The sequence below is a fragment of the Pan paniscus genome, chromosome 8 (assembly GCF_029289425.2).
Source record: "Pan paniscus chromosome 8, NHGRI_mPanPan1-v2.0_pri, whole genome shotgun sequence".
Classification (NCBI taxonomy): domain Eukaryota; kingdom Metazoa; phylum Chordata; class Mammalia; order Primates; family Hominidae; genus Pan; species Pan paniscus.
Window position 1 is genome coordinate 38369496 of NC_073257.2, and position 18308 is coordinate 38387803.

Genomic DNA, 18308 nt, shown 5'->3' on the forward strand with positions numbered 1-18308 from the left:
TGCAAGTTCCTCTCCCTACTCTGCCCCACTAAATAAGGTCCTCCATCCAAACAACACTCCTTATAGAGAAGACCAGGACGAGGGATAAGTTCTTGCTTATCCCTGAGTAGCAGGTTTCCCTTCTTTGCCAGTTAATGGAGTTATTTGCAGGCTGATCACATCCTCATGCAAGAACCAAGGGCACCCCACCCTCTTACTACTACAAAGTCAGCCTCCCAAGACCCCTGGTTGTTCCTGCTGTTTCCAAGTGCAACCTCCATGTGGCCCTGCATAGTGATCAAGACATGGCCCTAAAGTGACACCCTCAAGGATACCGAAACAGCCTGGCCACTTTCTTTAGCCATCAAAAGGCATCCACACTACCGGGGTAATATCAAATGTCTGTACTCATTCACTTCTGTGATTCCAGCTGAAGAAAAGAGGCAGAAAATAAGAACCTTATTCCTCTCCCTGCAGTTACTGTTTTCCTCAGTCTTTGTTTTCTTCTCTTTCCGTCTATTTTTTTTTTTTCAGAGACAGAATCTTGCTCTGTTGCCCAGGCTGGAGTGCAGTGGTACAGTCATAGCTCACTGTTGCGGGAAATCAGGGACCCCAAACAGAGGGACTGGCTGAAGCCATGGCAGAAGAACATGGATTGTGAAGATTTTATGGACATTTATTAGTTCCCCAAATTAATACTTTTATAATTTCTTATGCCTGTCTTTACTGCACTTTCTAAACATAAATTGTAAAGATTTCATGGACACTTATCACTTCCCCAATCAATATCCTTGTGATTTCCTATGCCTGTCTTTACTTTAATCTCTTAATCCTATCAGCTGAGGAAGATGTATGTTGCCTCAGGACCATGGGATAATTGCGTTAACTGCACAAATTGTACAGCATGTGTGTTTGAACAAATATGAAATCTGGGCACCTTGAAAAAAGAACAGGATAACAGCAATGTTCAGGGAACAAGAGAGATAACCTTAAACTCTGACTGCCGGTGAACTGGGCGGAACAGAGCCATATTTCTCTTCTTTCAAAAGCAAATGGGAGAAATATCACTGAATTCTTTTTCTCAGCTGGGAACATCCCTGGGAAAGAGAATACGCACCTGGGGGTATAGGTCTATAAATGGCCCCCCTGGGTGTGGTCGTTTTTTATGGTCTGTAGACTGTTGGGGTGAAATAGACCCCAGTCTCCCATAGCACTCCCAGGTTTATTAGGAAGGGGAAATTCCCGCCTAATAAATTTTGGTCAGACCGGTTGCTCTCAAAACCCTGTCTCTTGATAAGATGTTATCAATGACAATGGTGCCCGAAACTTCATTAGCAATTTTAATTTTGCCTCAGTCCTGTGGTCCTGTGGTCTCGACCTGCCTCCGTTGGCCTTGTGATATTCTATTACCTTGTGAAGCACTTGATGTCTGTGACCCACACCCTATTCATATAGTCCCTCCCCTTTTGAAACTCCCTAATAAAAACTTGCTGGTTTTACAGCTTGTGGGGCATCACGGAACCTACCAACATGTGATGTCTCCCCCAGACGCCCAGCTTTAAAATTTCTCTCTTTTGTACTCTGTCCCTTTATTTCTCAAACCGGCCGATGCTTAGGGAAAATAGAAAAGAACCTACATGACTATTGGGGCAGGTTCCCCAATAGCTCACTGTAGCCTCAAATTCCTGATCTCAAGGGATCCTCCCACCTCAGCCTCCCAAATACCTAGGACTATACTGTCACCACGCCCAGTTATTTATTTCCTCCAGTTTTTGTACTCCATCTCTGTGCTGTTCTAGGTAACCGATTTTCCATGATTAAAAATTATATCTGGCCAGGTGCAGTGGCTCACGTCTGTAACCCCAGCACTTTGGGAGGCTGAGGCAGGTGGATCACTTGAGGTCAGGAGTTCAAGACCAGACTGGCCAACATGATGAAACCACATCTCTACAAAAAATACAAAAATTAGCCAAGTGTAGTGGTGTGCACCTGTAATCCCAGCACATTGGAAGGCCGAAGCAGGAGGATCGCTTGAGGTCAGGAGTTCGAGACCAGCCTGGCCAACATGTGAAACCCCAACTCTACTAAAAATACAAAAATTAGCTGGGCGTGGTGGTGTGCACCTGTAATCCCAGCTACTTGGAAGGCTGAGACACAAGAATCGCTTGAACCCAGAAGGCAGAGGTTGCAGTGAGCTGAGATCACATCATGCCACTGCACTCCAGCCTGGGTGACCGAGTGAGACTCTGTTTCAAAAATAAAAGTAAAAAAATAAATAAAAATTATATCTTCTGTTCAAATTGTATCCATTCTAGTGATAAACAACGCTTTTCTCTACCAGTGTTTCTCAATGAGTAGTGATCATTCCACCTGCACTGGGATCACCTGGAATCCTTGCTAAAATGCTGATTCCATTGAACAGAATTTCTGAAAGTGGGTCCTAAGGGTTTGTATTCTTAACATGCTTCTGTGCTGATGCTGTAGCACTTTAGAGCTACTAACCGAGATGTTTGGTTACATGGGAGCAGCTACATCAGTGACTGTATCTCACCCATGCACCCAGCCCTGACATACCTTCAGGTGAGACCCAAACAGAGAGCCTGGCTGAGTTGGGAGCCTTGGGACAACAGCTTTGTGCTTTAATTGCTGCCCCAGTTTTAATGGGGCACTTTACCTTTATGCACTGCTAAGCGATTCTACTGCCTTCTACGCTCCCACCTGACACATATAGCTGGAGAGACTAAAAATAGACCCCACCTGCACAGAACATCCCAAAACGGGGTTGCTTCCTTCCTTCTGTTTCTGCGATCCAGGGACGTTGCTCGAGAAGCATTTGTTCTCAATTCATCTTGCTAATAAATGACACGTGGGTTCAGACAGCAGTGTGACCTCTTTTATGTTAAAGAACTTATATGGGAAAAAAACCCAAAACTGCAATTATGATCATACCTATTGACATTATGTATATATTAACTAAATGAATATATCAAACACTGCATGTACTTTTGGCATATTTTGTTTTCTCTTTCATGGAACATAGGGACTAATCTGTATTCAGTTTAATAATTATATATTATTGTGGTCTTACAAATAATTTGACCCAGAAACAAGAAATCAAGAATGTTCTTTATATATATTCAATTTTATTTTATTTTATTTTCAATTTTTATTTATTTTTATCTTATTTTATTTATTTATTTTTGAGAGACAATCTCTCTCTGTCACCCAGGCTGGAGTGCAGTGGTGCAACCTCGTCTCACTGCAACCTCCACCTCCTGGGTTCAAGCTATTCTCCCGCCTTAGCCTCTTGAGTAGCTGGGATTACAGATGCACACCACCATGCTGGGCTAATTTTTATATTTTTGTAGTAATGGGGTCTCTCCATGTTGCCCAGGCTGGTCTCAAACTCTTGAACTCAAGCGATCCACCTGCCTTTGCGTCCCAAAGTTCTAGGATTACAGGTGTAAGCCACTGCACCTGGCCTATGTATCAGTTTTAAGGCATTCAGAATACAGTGTAAATCAGTGGTTTTAAACCTAATGTGCACATAAGAATCATCTAGAGAACTCACTTATCTAAGAGTGTTTTGAACCCATTCTGCTAGTGTATTAGTTGGAGTTTTCTAAAAGAACAGAACTAACAGGCCTTACCCACACATCTATTTATCTATGTGTGCATGCATGTATGTATATTAGGTTGGTACAAAAGTAATTGCAATTTTTGCCTTTACTTTTAATGGCAAAAACTGTAATTCGGTTTAATAGAGAGAGAGATTTATGAGGAGGAATCAGCCTGCATGATTATGGAGCCCTAGAATCCCATGATCTGCCGTCTGCAAGCTGGAGATCCAGGAGAGTCAGTGGTGTAATTAAGTCCCAGTTCAAAGCGCCAGGGAAGCCACTGCTGCTAAGCCCAGTCAAAGGGCAGGAAAGGTGGAATGAGATGTCTCAGCTCAGATAGTGAGGCAGAAATAAAAGGGGGCAAGTTATTCCTCCCTCTACCTTTTGTGCACTTTGGGCCCTCAGTGGACTGGATGGCACCCACCTGCCTTGGGCAGAGCCATCTGCTTTACTGAGTCCACTGATGCTACTGCTAATCTCATCTGGAGCACCCCCACAGACACACCCAGAAATAAGGTTTAATCTGGGCACTGCATGACCTGGTTAAGTTAATACGAAAATTAACTTCACAGCCAGTTCATAGCATGTAGCCTTGGACAAGTTACTTAACCTCTCTGTGCCTCAATTTCTCCACTTGTGAAACTGGCATAATAACAGTATATATCTCATAATGTTGATCTAAACATTAAATTAGTTAATACAAGGCTGGGCATGGTGGCCTACACCTGTAATTCCAACACTTTGGGAGGCCAAGGGGAGCAAATCACTTGAGCCCAGGACTTCAAGATCAGCTTGGGCAACGTGGTGAAACACCATCTCTACAACAACAACAAAAATACAAAAATTAGCCGGGTATGGTGGCATGCGCCTTTAGTTCCAGCTACTCAGAAGGCTGGGGCCAGAGAATTACCTGAGCCCTGCAGGTTGAGGCTACAGTGAGCCCTGATGGCACCATTACACTCCAGCCTGGGCAACCCTGTCCCCAAAAAAGAAAAAAAATTAGTTAATACACATAAAGCTTTAGAAAAGTGTCTGTCAAACAATATATGATCGGTATGTATTATTATTATTTGACGATTACTCGTTGGATTGCTCACTAAAAGACTTGAAAAAAAAATGCATCCAGAGTAGATCCTGGAAATCTACATTTAAAATAATTATTGCTAATAATTCTGATGCCATTGGCTCATGGTATCACCATTTGAGAGCTGGTCATCTAATAGGACCGTTCATTTGAGTTTAGGAAGAAATGTTGGTATTCTACTTCTATCAGCTTTCTTTATCAGAAAATAGAAAATTTATTTTATAGTATTTAAAATAGTAGCTGATGCTGGGGCCTTCATTAGTCTATGATTTAGATATCTTCTAGGGATTTCCAGGAATTTCCTATAAAGTAGGAAAGGGAATCTCACAAGTAGGAGCTGATGGTGGTCCCTGCCCCAGTGATCTTTCAGTGCACGGTGATGCATTGCAATTTGCATTCATGCTGAATGAAATGAATTTATGGATTATATTTATCTAATTATAGATCATTACAAAAGAAACAATTGACTTGAAAAGATTTTTGCTAAAAATGTATACATCCATGACAATGCTAACAATTTCAGCAAAAGTGAAGAAGAAAATGACATTACCATTTGTCTTGGTTTTTGCACAATCCCTCTGCCAACCACATCTTCAATAAAAGCAATCTTCATATAATCAATCTGACCAAAAAAAGAGGCCCCCAAAAGTGCTTTTATCAAGAATACTGTTTGAAATGTTAATGGTCTCATTGATAATTATTTCATCCCAAGTATACATTATGCTGTGATCTATTAAAGAATTTATCCAGTGCATTAAGAAAGTTTGGTGAGTGGCTGGCACAGTGGTTCACGCCTATAATCCAGCACTTTGGGAGGCTGAGACAGGTGAATTGCTTGAGCCCAGGAACTCAAGACCAGCCTGGGCAACATAGAGAGACCATCTCTTTAATAGAGATGGTCTAATAACCATCTCTATTAAAAATAAAAATAAAAATAAAAACCTAGCCAGGCATGGTGGTTCATGCCTTTGGTCTTAGCTACTTGGGAGGCTTAGGTGGGAGGATAGCTTGAGCCCAGGAGTTCAAGACTACAGAGAGCTATGATCATGTCACTGCACAAGAGCCTGTCTCAAATAAATAAATAAATAAATAAATAAAATAAAATAAAATAAAAGTTTGGAAAGCATTAGAGTAAATTTTGAGATTCAAAATTATCTTTGTTACCCAGTCAATTCACATGTACAGAGATCAATAACAAAAGTAAAAAGTTGTCTTTTTAATTTGGGAAAAAAATGATCATCTCACTAGAAGTAAATTAAAGTGTACCACACAATCTAAAAGATCTCATGTTTTTTAAATGAAGTTGTTTCCTTGGAGCATAAAATAAAATTAAAACCAATTACTCAATCTGAGCCCAGTTGCAATTGACTTCTCCTTTCTGTTTGTCCTTAAGATGCTTGTATAACAAAGCAAATTCATGATATATCTGAGTATATTTTCCCTGGGTGGTGGTTGATTTCCACTCAGCTTTGGGAGATGACTCAACAAAACAAAATTTGTGGGGTAAAGAAGACTTAAATAAACAACAGATAAAAATTGATGGGATTGACGTCTCATTGTAAGCCAAATAGAATTTCTGCAGACCAAATGGTTTTGAAAGGCATTTACCATGTCGTGTGTAACTCTCTGTAATTATATCTGGGAGTCATCATTTCACTTTCATGCTCATTGTCAAATGAACATCAGCCTCCAGTTTAACACTGTGTGGAGGAGGGGTCAGAGGGAAAAATTCTTGGGTTTTTTTATGGTAGGGAAATTGTCATGTATCCACATTGCTCAGACCTTTACAGAACATGTAAGTTACTTTGGACCTGAGCTTTGATATTTGTACTTTATGACATTTACTAATGACTCAAAAACATGCAGTGTGCTCCTGAACTTTTAAATCCTGGATATGTCTTCTGTTCTGTAGTACTACACTAACTACAGTAACCTGCCAACAAAAATTAAATATTGGTTCATGGTTATAATTACAGGCACAAGCCTAAGGCAGTGAAGCTTAAAATTAAGTTGAATCATATGAAATGCCATTTTTTGGAAGCCAGAAATGGTAAAAATCATCAACTCTGGAGACAAGCAATCCTAAACTCTGGTTGGTCCTGCCAATGCTGGTGAATGGCTCCACTCCAATCTAGGGGTGCCCGGCTCCAAAGACAGCTCCTAAACTCTGAATGTTGTACTTGCTTTTAAGAGCCTCGTAGAAGTATCATTTCTAACACTCTAGTTTTAGCTACTGTAGTTAGTGTAGAGGGCTAAAATCCTCATGCGCTGTATTTAATTACATGAGAAACTTTCTGCAAAGAGAAGTTGAACTCTAACTTACAAAGTCTTTCAAATGCAATATGTAGTATTCATTTCCCCAAAGATATCTATGCTCATCAAGGTCCAGAAATTTGTAAATTTAGAGAAATAAAATTGACATATGAGTATACAGACCACAACTTAAGCAAACAAATGAATTTTTCCTTCAAGATAGACTCTGTGGGAGCCTGTACATTTATTCTCAAGATGAGGTTATTATTCAAAATATAGTTGGTGCCCCTGTTGGTATCACTCTAAGAGAGAGTTTATAAAAAGCGTCCTCATTATCTTATAGTCACAGCTCATAAATCTGTTCACCTTGCGGTGATCAAATGAGAGGCTGGCAGGATATCAATCTGTGTTTTCAATACTGTGTATTTGAATAGCGATGAAAACACCAAGAGGAATGACCACTTTGTCAGAATTGAAAGGAAGGCTTCCTAGAGCTAAAAACCCTGGGCTGAATCCCAGGAAGGCTTATGGATTGGTTTAGTAGGAATAATTATGTGGCTATTCACTGGTAAGTGAAAAGAGGAGAGAAATAAGCATGAAAAAGTCATAATAAATGTGATCGGATTTTGGTGTTTGGTGTCTATCCCATCTATTTTCTAAGAAATTCTTAAATTCTGCTATATGATTTTATAAAAATTCTCTAATGTTTGAACATGAAACAGCCTAAGTGTCTTTGACTCTGTCGGATCAGTCCCCTCCAAGCTTTCTGTGTTTGAGGGACTTTTCCTGCTGGTGATCCCCAGGAGGTACCCTTCCACAGGGACTCACACAGCAGCATATCTGTGTACTCTATCCAGCTGTTCCTGTTAATAAGAGATAAAATTGAGACATAGAAGGTGAACCCTTTTTATTTCCTTTCCCTTCTGGAAATTGCAGCACCCAGTGTGCCCTGAGTGTCAGTGTTCTATGCTTAGTGAGTCACTAAAAGCACAATTCACAGCCTCCCATCAACAGCAGCTCTTGTCCCGGCTTCTCGGATGATTCCCATGAACTTGGCATTCAACCTAAGGGTACAGAGTCATAAACCAGAGTTGGCTCTTTTCTTGGAGTGTTTCTTTTGTTTGATTTTTGTTTGAGACAGAGAGTCTCACCCTGTCACCCAGGCTGGAGTGCAGTGGTGCGATCAGGGCTCACTGCAGCCTCAATCTCTTGGGCTCAAGTTCCCATGTAGCTGGGATTCCCAAGTAGCTGGGACCACAGGCACATGCTACCATGCCCAGCTAATTTTTTTTTTTTAATTTTTAGTAGAGATGAGGTCTCCTTATGTTGTCCAAGCTGGTCTTGAACTCCTGGGCCCAAACCACCTGCCGGCCTTGGCCTTCCAAACTGCTGGGATTATAGGCACGAACCACTGCGCCTGGCCAGGGGTGTTTCTTTTGTACCATCATCTATTTGAGCGAATCTCCATGCAAATGACAAGACCCACGATTCTGTCTCACAGAGACCTTCAGATTAAGCCCAACCCAATTAGATTTTAATGTCAGTTTTTATTGATCTGTAGTAGAGAGGCTGATAAATTTTCCCAATAAAACCTTGTTCCTGAAGCCTCTTTCATATACCAGATGTTCTTAAATGGTTTCTCTCTCCACACCACAGGGTAACCTGACAAGAAAGATGGAATTAGAGCAGCTCAGGAAATGTGCCTAGACTCTCACCTCTTTTAGTTGTGTAACTGCCAACACTGTGGCCACATTACTGATGAAGGTGCCTTGCATGGAAGTGTCATCTGTTAGGTGTGTTAAAGAGAAAAGAGGCTAAGAATAATTGACACCAAAACCCACTGAGTTTAAAGGATGTAAGATGACACCCAGATGCCTGAGAGGGCTGATAAATACAGGCACTATATTCTAAGAGTTCCAGAGCTGGCAGTCCTGGATTGCAGGAGGGCCACTCACCACTACTGGCAGGTCCAACTTATCTTCAGGATTGCTTGACTCCAGAGCTGGTTTTTGACCAATTCTGGCCAACCAAACTGGGAATTTCACAAGGTACAGCTTAATGAAGCTCTGTTGCCTGAAGTTTGCCTTTTGTGCCCGCTTGATGCTCCAGGTATTTTCTGGTCTTACACCAACCTTCTCCAAATATTGCCAGTTGTTGAGTGGCCTCTTGCTGGATCCTCTAGTGCACATTGTCCTTGAACTCTCTTCCTTTTACTGCGTTAAAATCCACAGCTCTCCAGTTAGGGATCATGCTTAGGTGTTGCTGCAGCTTCATGCGTTATTCAGCTTCCCCTCTTAGAGCACAATGGAACCCAAAGGAATCCACAGTAAGAGAATTTTTTAGAGTAAGGAAAGCAGAGAGGATAGCTTTGCATAGATCTGGAGTGATAGGACACCTTTCTTGGCCCTCAATTCTAATCTAGCCAAGTGGCTGCCTACCTTATCTAGACATATGACTGTCTTTTCATAAGGCCTTCTTGTGGTGATTAGGAAACTGGAGAAGATATTACATTGTTCTCCAGGCCACACTCAAGATGTGTCTATTTTTGTTACTCGTTTTGCAACGGCTTTAAATAGCATACCTTGGGAGGCATTTTGAGATCAAGGAGTTTACCTTTGAAATAATGTACCTTCTTTATCAGCAGTGGGGCCACTTTCTGGCACAAGATACGTGCTGTTATGATATTGCAATCCACTGGGATAAAAATAATTCATGATGTCAGACCCTCATCCCAGGAGTGCTGCCCTCTTGAGGTCATCTTCCAGGAGGGGAGGTAGGGTGGGCCAGGCCCGGAGCCTCCGCAGAGACAGAAATAGAGTGCTAATGGCCTTCAGCGACACGGACAAGAGTGGGAAGTGGACAGATATATTTATCAAGAGAAACGGCTCCAAGCATCTGCTAAGTCCCCATTCTCCTCTTTTTCCCAGGTCTATTTCTGGCATCTCTTTCCACAGCACAGGCAGCCTTGCAGAATGAAAAGTATTTCTCTCACCTGCCCTGGCCTCTGCCCTGGCTCTGAAAGAGGCAGGCTGTGAATGATGGTTGTCAGTGTCTGGAGTTTTCACTGAAAAACAGTCCCCTGAAATGGAAAGACACACAGAGGGGAGTGATCTCATCGCCATTGATTTTTCCCAACTTTCAGTTTTGTATCTCCATGGTGGAACTCGATACAGCAGCATCCCTCAGTGGTTCCAGCCCAGAAGTGCAAGGGGAAGCCGGCTGCCTGTTCATGAATTCTGTAGCTCAAAAAGCAGAGGCCGAGAAAGCAAAATTTCAAACCTTTGTCAGAAAGGGTGAGACCTTGCTCAGCACGATAGCTGAGAACAGCTTCCTCCTTCAGTGCTGGTCTCTCTATACTGACAGTTGACAGCTGATGATCTCACATTCTCAGTCATGCGAATGACCTCACCTGAGCACCAGTTTGTAACGGATGTTTAAGAGGAAAGCAGGGAATTAAATGCTGCACAGGAATTTGGCACTTCTGTACAGAAATAGAAAAACTAAATGAAACTTATAGTACCTTCCACTCAACTAAGATTCTTGTGAAGCAAAGTATATCTGGGAAAATATAGTAATATGGTTATTTTGTGTTCATAGGGTGTGACTCTACTTATAAGCACTTTTTAATCATTATAATCAATCACTTTAAAGATCTTAGAGGGAACTTATTAATCAAAATTTAAGCCTTCTTTAAAAAAAAAAAAAAAAAACTTCCCATATACTAATTTTGCACAGAAGCAAAAGATTAGATTGGGATTCTGCCTGTTGTGGAGAGACAAAGACAAGAGTGCCCCAGATTTCTGTGTTTGGGTTTTTACTTCATACTTTCAATGCATCCGCAAGAATAGACTTGTGTTTCTCTTCTTAATACACAACGGTTAGAGCTCACAGAATGTAAGTAAGAGATTCTATGAATTGCACAATAAGCCAAGGAACTTTCCCAGCTACCGGGAGGCTGAGGTGGGAGGATTGCTTGACCCCAGTGGGTGGAGATTGCAGTGAGCAGAGAACACATCACTGTCACTCTAGCTTGAGTCACAGAGCAGGACCTTGTCTCAAAAAGCAAACAAAAAGCTGGGTGCAGCAGCTCATGCCTGTAATCCTAGCGCTTTGGGAGGCTGATGTGGGAGGATCACTTCAGACCAGAAGTTCGACGCCAGCCTGGCCAACAAGGTGAAACCCTGTCTTTACTGAAAATACAAAAAATTAGCCAGGTGTAGAGTGGCGCATGTCTGTAATCCCAGCTACTCATGAGGCTGAGGCACCAGGATCACTTGAACTGAGAAGGCAAAGGGTACAAAGAAACAAACAAACAAAACACACAAGCCAAGAAACTTGACCCCAGTGTTTGGGTCTATCTCTAAAAATTCTGACTGAATAAGTTGCCCACTTTTCAGAACAGGTGCCCAAGCTCATTTTGTGCTGCTCTAACAGAATGCTGAGACTGGGTAATTTATTACAAAGAGAAATGTATTGGCTCACAGTTCTGGAGGCTGGAAAGTTCAAGACCAAAGTGCCAGCATCTGGTGCAAGTGCAAGCGTCTGTGCTGCATCCTCACATGGTGGAAGGCAAGAAGGCAAGATAGGGTGGAACTTGCCCTTTTATAAGGCACCAGTTCCACCCGTGAAGGCAGAGCCCTATGGCCTAACCTCCTCTAAAGGGTCTTACCTCTTTATACTCCTACAATAAGAATTAAATTTCAGCATGAGTTGTGGAAGGGACAAACATTAAAATGACAGCAATAAGGGAGAGGACCCCTCTCAAGGAGATGAGGGAAACATTTACTATTCACGTTTTCAACTCTACCTGACCAGGAGATTCCAACACTGCAGCTTCTGGTGACTAAAGAGCAACCTAATAGAGAAACTACCAAGGAAAGCTAAGTGGTTTCCAAACAAGTTCTCTCAAGGTGACACCTGATGTGGTTCTAAAATATCTCAGCTTTTGCAGGTTTTAAAATATGACTTGTCAATTTCCCAGGCGTGGTCTGACTCTTGGGGCCAGAGTTGCATTGATGGCACTTGAGAGACTAATACATAATCCAGAGCTCCAAATGGACACTGTGAAATAAAACTGCCAAGGTGAGCTAGAAATGTTCTTTCTGCCTTCTCTCTTTGTATAAAAGCCACATGAAAAGAGGGTTTATAGTTGGAAGCTGTTTGGTGATCATGGAATGAAAGTGTGGGTGTGGAGGAGAAAAAATGATCTTCAAGGCTAATATCACTGAGCTGTAGTAATCTGGCTCACCTGTCTTGACTGGAACATGCCTGCCAAGCATTCTGGTTGGGTTCCCTAGAAGCACATGTACTCTGAGACAAGGATTCACGTGAAAGTGATTTTTCAGAATGTATTACCAGGAAAAACTGGTAGTTGAGTGGGGAAGTGAAACAGGAATGGGAAGTGAGGTAAGCAAGGCTGAATTACCAGGTGAAGTCTCCAGGAAGGTGAGTTTGGCTCAACCTCACAGGAGAGCTTTGGAGGTAGAGCAGTTCCCACATCAAACTGTCCCATTAGGGGTAAGAGAACTGGAGTACTTATACTCCAGCACAGAGAGCCACTGGATAAGAGTCACCCATGTGTGCAGAAAGCAGACTCTGGCAACCTTCACCCAAGTCGGCACTGGCCCAGGCACAGGACTCAAAGAGGTACAGGTGCTGGCTGTTGGAAGTGAAAGCATACTGGAAAACCAAGTGCACACAATGGCATGAATCTGCGGGATGCGCACTGACCTGTGGGGATGCACCTTGATGTGGTTGGCTGCCTCCCTGCTGGAAGGCCCCTGCATCCTCCCCCAGACTGTTGTCGATGCCCTGTCACAAGCCTTGTCTCAACCAACCTCCCATCTTGAGCACCCCCTAAAGGCCATCCCCTTCCTTAGCTTTGTCCTGGTCTCTGAACTTTGGCATTCATAGTCTATATCCACGCTTTTATCAAATATAACTTAGGATGACTTTGTTTACATATGGTTGAGCTTGGCTTTTGCATGTCCACATACCCTTATTTTGTACTCCCAGTAAAACCTTAATATTACCCCAGGTACTTATAGCTTACATTGCATAAAGAAAGAAGAAAGTAGGAAGAAAGGAAATCAGGAATTACATAGTTAACAAAGGCTGTGTAGTTAGCCACCCTCTCCCCATGTGGGGCCTGAATTACGTGATTGAGGGTGATCAGTCATTTAAATTAAGAAGCTACAATGTTTCATGTAGCTTTCTTGTAGAACAGCTACAGACTCTAAATATTTCATTTTTGACATTGATAGACTAGGAGAGGAAATTATCTCCAGGAAAAATGCCATGCATGACCAGGGTTAATGATATGGAACACACCCCACAAAGATGCTTTGCCTTTTGGTACCAGGACTTCAAATCCTACACAATGAAGGTAGGCAAATTTCTTCTTCATTAGCCCCAGATGGAGAGCCCAACTTTATGGATAATATTTTATCCCCCTCCTTTCTCTCTCCTAACACACACATTTCCACCCTGTAGCCCACCCCACCCTACCCTGTCTCACTCTTTAATCCTATTTCTATGTAGGATTCTGTTATTTGCATTCCAGAGAAATTTTTTTCCTAGCAAGTATAAAGTGAAGAAGCTATTCTTTATGATGAAAGGATACAAATCTTTCTCAACCTAGATGTTTCTAATACTCTTCAGTGAGGGTCTAAAGTGGGAAATGATTTAAATTAGTCTTCAGTGAATTTCTCCCCAGCTTTCTCAACCCAAAGGACAGAGCAGCAACTTAGCTGGTTCTCACAAGATCCAATGTTTGTTTGTTTCGGATCAAAAATGAAACCAAGAGAGAAAAGAAACAGTGCAATTAGCAAAAAAAAAAAAAAAAAAAAAAAAAAGCAGGGATTCTTAATCTTGAGGGTGCGTGAAAATACTGTCGGAAGAGGAGGCATTTCGATCTGCAGCCCTGCCGCGCTGGGTTTCTGAGCTCTGCTGCTCTCTTTCTCCGGGTAACAGGAGACTTGAAGACATCGCCCAGAAGGTAGAGCTTCAAATCCTGTTCTACCCAGGAGCAGAGGTATGGACCCCACTCCTGAATTAATTTACTGTATAACATATGGTATTTAAAAACTTTTACTAAAATCTTGTTCCTATGCTTTGTGGTCAATGTCCGGGCTAATTTGGGAATCGGGACTAACCAATCGATCCCACTGGTGAACAGAGAAACTCAAGAGTTCAAGGCAAGGCCTCAAGTCCAGCAAAGTGTAATACCCTTGAAACCCCAAATCCTGGTGGGCACTGGTGCGTCCCACTCAAGGGTCCAGATGCTCATTTTTGCATGGATACACTGTTGAGGATTTTTCTGCCTGGGATGCCTTCCGCCTCCTCCTTACAGCCCACTTTTTTCTCCACACATCATTTCTGAGTCTATAATTCCTATAAAATTTTAATATCCAGCTTAAATGTTCATCTCTCCGTAATTCCCCTGTCTGAACCCTTTTTGTCCTTGGTCCCAAAATAACTTGAAATGATTTTCTTCTATTTTCTTCTATGGAAATTGTGGGGTTTTTTCCCATTATGTAAGTGCCTTGACTCAATGTGATTTATTACTTCAGCATCTATGTAGTAGCTTTCTATGCTGTGTGTTCTTCTTCTATAAATGGGGGGTGATAACAACAGTACCTGCCTCAGTGAGTTGCAGTGATGTTTAAATGAGTTAACAACATAAATGGCAACAGAACCAGATACATAGTAAATGTCCAAAAAAGTTAGCAATGATAATGATAATGTATATTGTTATAATAACCCCATATACCACTGGTAAATATTTTGGAATGAAAGAATAGGTAAAAATAATTATCAATTACTCTGAAGCATGGGTGACTTGAACATCCAGGCCCAAGTTCCAGACTCCCCTGAGGATTGCTTCATCATCACTGGGCTCACCTAGAGTCTGGGTGTCTCTGTTGTTAGGTTCATGCAAGATCTCCAGGTCTTGCATGCTTGTTAGATAAAACCCCACATAGGGTTAAACAGAAGACCCAAAGACAGGGAACTCTTCTCAGAAGGAAAGAAAATTGCCATTAGTTTTATTGCTGTGGTTTCTGCTGCTGTGGATGTTTTTAAAATTATCTAATTTTGAGAGCCTGGGAAATGACAAAGAGCCCGGCTGTCCAATTATAACACTGGTTGTGTAAACCCAGGAGACTTGGAGTCTCTTAAAATTTGTGTAAAGAAGGGCTGATCATAATCACAATACATCACCACTGATGTGTTTTGTTTGCATGGTATCATTTGGTTCTAGTGATTTTTTCCTGCATTATTCTAGGTGACATGCTATCTCTCCATCAAAACAGGGAAGTGAAGTCTTGGAGGGAATATAGTAATCTGCATTTCTCTTGGATCCATTCTTTCATAGGACTTCACAGACCACTGGATCTCACGCTTTGGTGAGAGCATCTCATGAGGACTTTGCTATCAAAGCAGATTTTAGAACCCATCTGCAGGCATTCAGACTCAGTGTCTCTGCCCCGAAATAGGCATTTTAAACAAAATCCTTAGGTTTTTCTAAGGCAGGCGTCTTCTGGTCCTCGTATTTCAAAACATTGCTTTTTATGGACACATAGGAATACACAGATGCATACATGCAGTTTAACTGGAAAAATATTAAGTTTAACTGTCATTTATACATTCATTACAACATATTTCATTCACCAAATATTACCAAAACTTAGGATGTGCAATAAAGATTCAGAGTAAAAAAAAGTCCCTCCCATCATGGAACTTAAATTCTTACTGTTAGAAACAATTCATCAACAAATAAATGCACATCCACTTATACATGTGCATGTATGTTTGTTTATTATATATGTAATATGACATCATATACACTAAAGGTTATATATGTGTAGTATGGCATTCTATATAGTGTATACTATATAGACAATATATACATATACATATACTATATATTTACTATATATAGTATATATAGGCTATATAATATATACTATATAGTATATGCTATATATACTCTATATTACATGTAGTGTATATACTATATTAATACTATATTAATAGTATAACATAACAAATATAATACTGTTTTATAGTATTATATTTATATATTACATATAGTATATTATAGGTACTAGTATAGTACATTAGTATGATATATAGTATATTATGTTAATACAGTAAATTATATATAATATAGTATAGAATACTATAATACTATATAGAGAATACTATATATACTACATAGAATGCTATAAGATAATACTATATTATAATGTAGTATGCTATATATACTATACTATATATATTATATATACTATATATAGTATATACACTATATATGTTGTATGCTTACTATATATACAGCATATATAACATAGTATATATTATATAGAGTGTATATATACAGCATATATAATATGTATATATGTATAGTATATATTTTGTTTATACTATATATAGTTATTTTTCTTGTATGAATACATTATATTAGACTTTACATAATGTCTACATTTGTGTCTATATACACGTATAAGTCCATATATAGGCATTATATGAATATAGTATGACATTATATATTCCATATATGAAGTATGACAGTTGATGATAATTTCTTTAAAGGAAAAAAAGCAAGTCATAGGAGATAGAGGGATCATTTAGGTAGAGTGACAAGGAGACCTTTCTGAAAAGAGGCGTTTGAGCAGATTTCTAAAAGAATGAGTGAACAGACCCCAGAGCTGTTGAGAACAGAGCCCTGCAGGCAGTGGTAAAGCAGGTGTCATGCCCTGAGGGGGCACTTTCTTCAAGTGATGATGGAAAGCAAGGAGGCCAGCCTGGTTGTGGCAGCAGAAGCAGGTGGGAAAGGAATGGAGGTGAGTCAGAGAGGGGACAGGGACCAGCTCATGATGGGCCTTGCAGATGACAGAAAGGACTTTGGCATTACTCAGAGCAAGGCGGGAAGCCACAGATTGCCCTGAGCAAGGAAAACTGTGACAAGACGTGTTGGAAAGGATCACTCAGGCTGCTGTGAGGACAACACAGACGAATGCCAAGAAGCTGATGGCAAGGCCCCAGTGCTCAGGAAAAGCCAGGCAAAAGCTGCAAGACATCCTGGTCTCATCAGAAATAAGTCAAGGAGAGAAAATGCAATCCCCGTGAAATGAGCTTCAGAAACACACATCAGAGGCTATTGAGAATTCATGACATCAAAAGCAATTTTTAAAATTCAGCATAGTTTTTTTAATCCAAAAAATATATATCGACACTCCCCCATGCCAACACTCCCTTTGAGTGAGGCAGATTCCTCAGGATTCATGTGGCAGCCACACATGAGCATATGAAGGGACAGAGAAGCCACCAGCTGGTTCTGCCTGACATTCAGCTTCTTCTGCATGAGGCTAGCTTTGTTTTGGCCAAGAAGTGTCCAATGGGACATAAAATCTGAGCAGAAATGTGTCCCAGAATCTTCTGTATTTCCTTCACCTCTGCCTTTGCCTTGCTTTCTTCTTTTTCCTCTCCTTATGCCTCTCTTTCTCCTCCTTCTCCTCAGAAAATCATTGTTTAAAAAAAAAAAAAAGTGCACACTTTTTTGAGGAATCTAAGCAATGCAAAAGTACAAAAAAAGAAAGTTTTTTTGTTTGTTTTTTTAGAAAGCTTCCTCGTAGAAACAATCATCAGTAGCATTGAGCAAACTGATAGGAGATTGTAAAAAGTTTGTGGCTGAAAACAAAACAAATGCATTACCTTGTGGTTCTGTAGGCCACAAGTCTGATGTGGGTCTCATTGGATTAAAATTTAGATGTCTGCAGGGCTATCTTCCTTTCTGGAGACTCTAGGGGTAAATAGGTTTCCTTGCATTTTCTAGCTTCTAGAAGCCTCCTTTATTCCTTGGCTTGTAGCCTCTTCTCAATGCCAGGAACGGAGCATCTCCCTGACCTACTTCCACAGATTTATCTTTTTCTCTGAGCATATCCAAGGAAAGGTTCCCCACTTAAGAGAACACCTTTGATTACATTGGGCACACACAGGTAATCCAGGATCATCTTCCCATCCCAAGGTCCTTAACTTTAATCACCTCCACAAAGTCCCATTTGCCAAGTAAAATAACATATGCACAGGTTCTGGGGATTAGCATATGGACATCTTGGGGGAGGTCATTATTCTGCCTGCCAGATTGATAGACCAAATGCTTTCATAAAAATGCAATATACTATTCTTGTTATTTTAAAAAAGTGTTCAGTTTTACCTAAATCAACAGATTTCAGAATTAATTATTGCAGAGACATCCTTCAGTCCTGCTGTGTGTGTTAAATGGCAGATGTAATTACAGAAAGCTAAGAGTCTTAGACCAAGGGTGAAAAATCTGCATTGCAATGAAACAAGATATTATGCAAAACTTA

General features: G+C 40.8%; 1 long non-coding RNA gene across 2 annotated transcripts in view; it reads left to right on the top strand.

The window, feature by feature from the left end:
- Positions 1-18308, top strand: part of LOC100991511 (uncharacterized) — a 77399-nt gene that overhangs the window by 23272 nt on the left and 35819 nt on the right. The window contains exon 4 of one of the 2 annotated variants that reach the window (XR_004664552.3): positions 514-6519. The exons of the other annotated variant lie outside the window; for it this stretch is intronic. This is a non-coding gene — a long non-coding RNA (uncharacterized LOC100991511). Of the gene's footprint in view, positions 1-513; positions 6520-18308 lie in introns of those variants that run through there. 2 annotated transcript variants of the gene reach the window in all.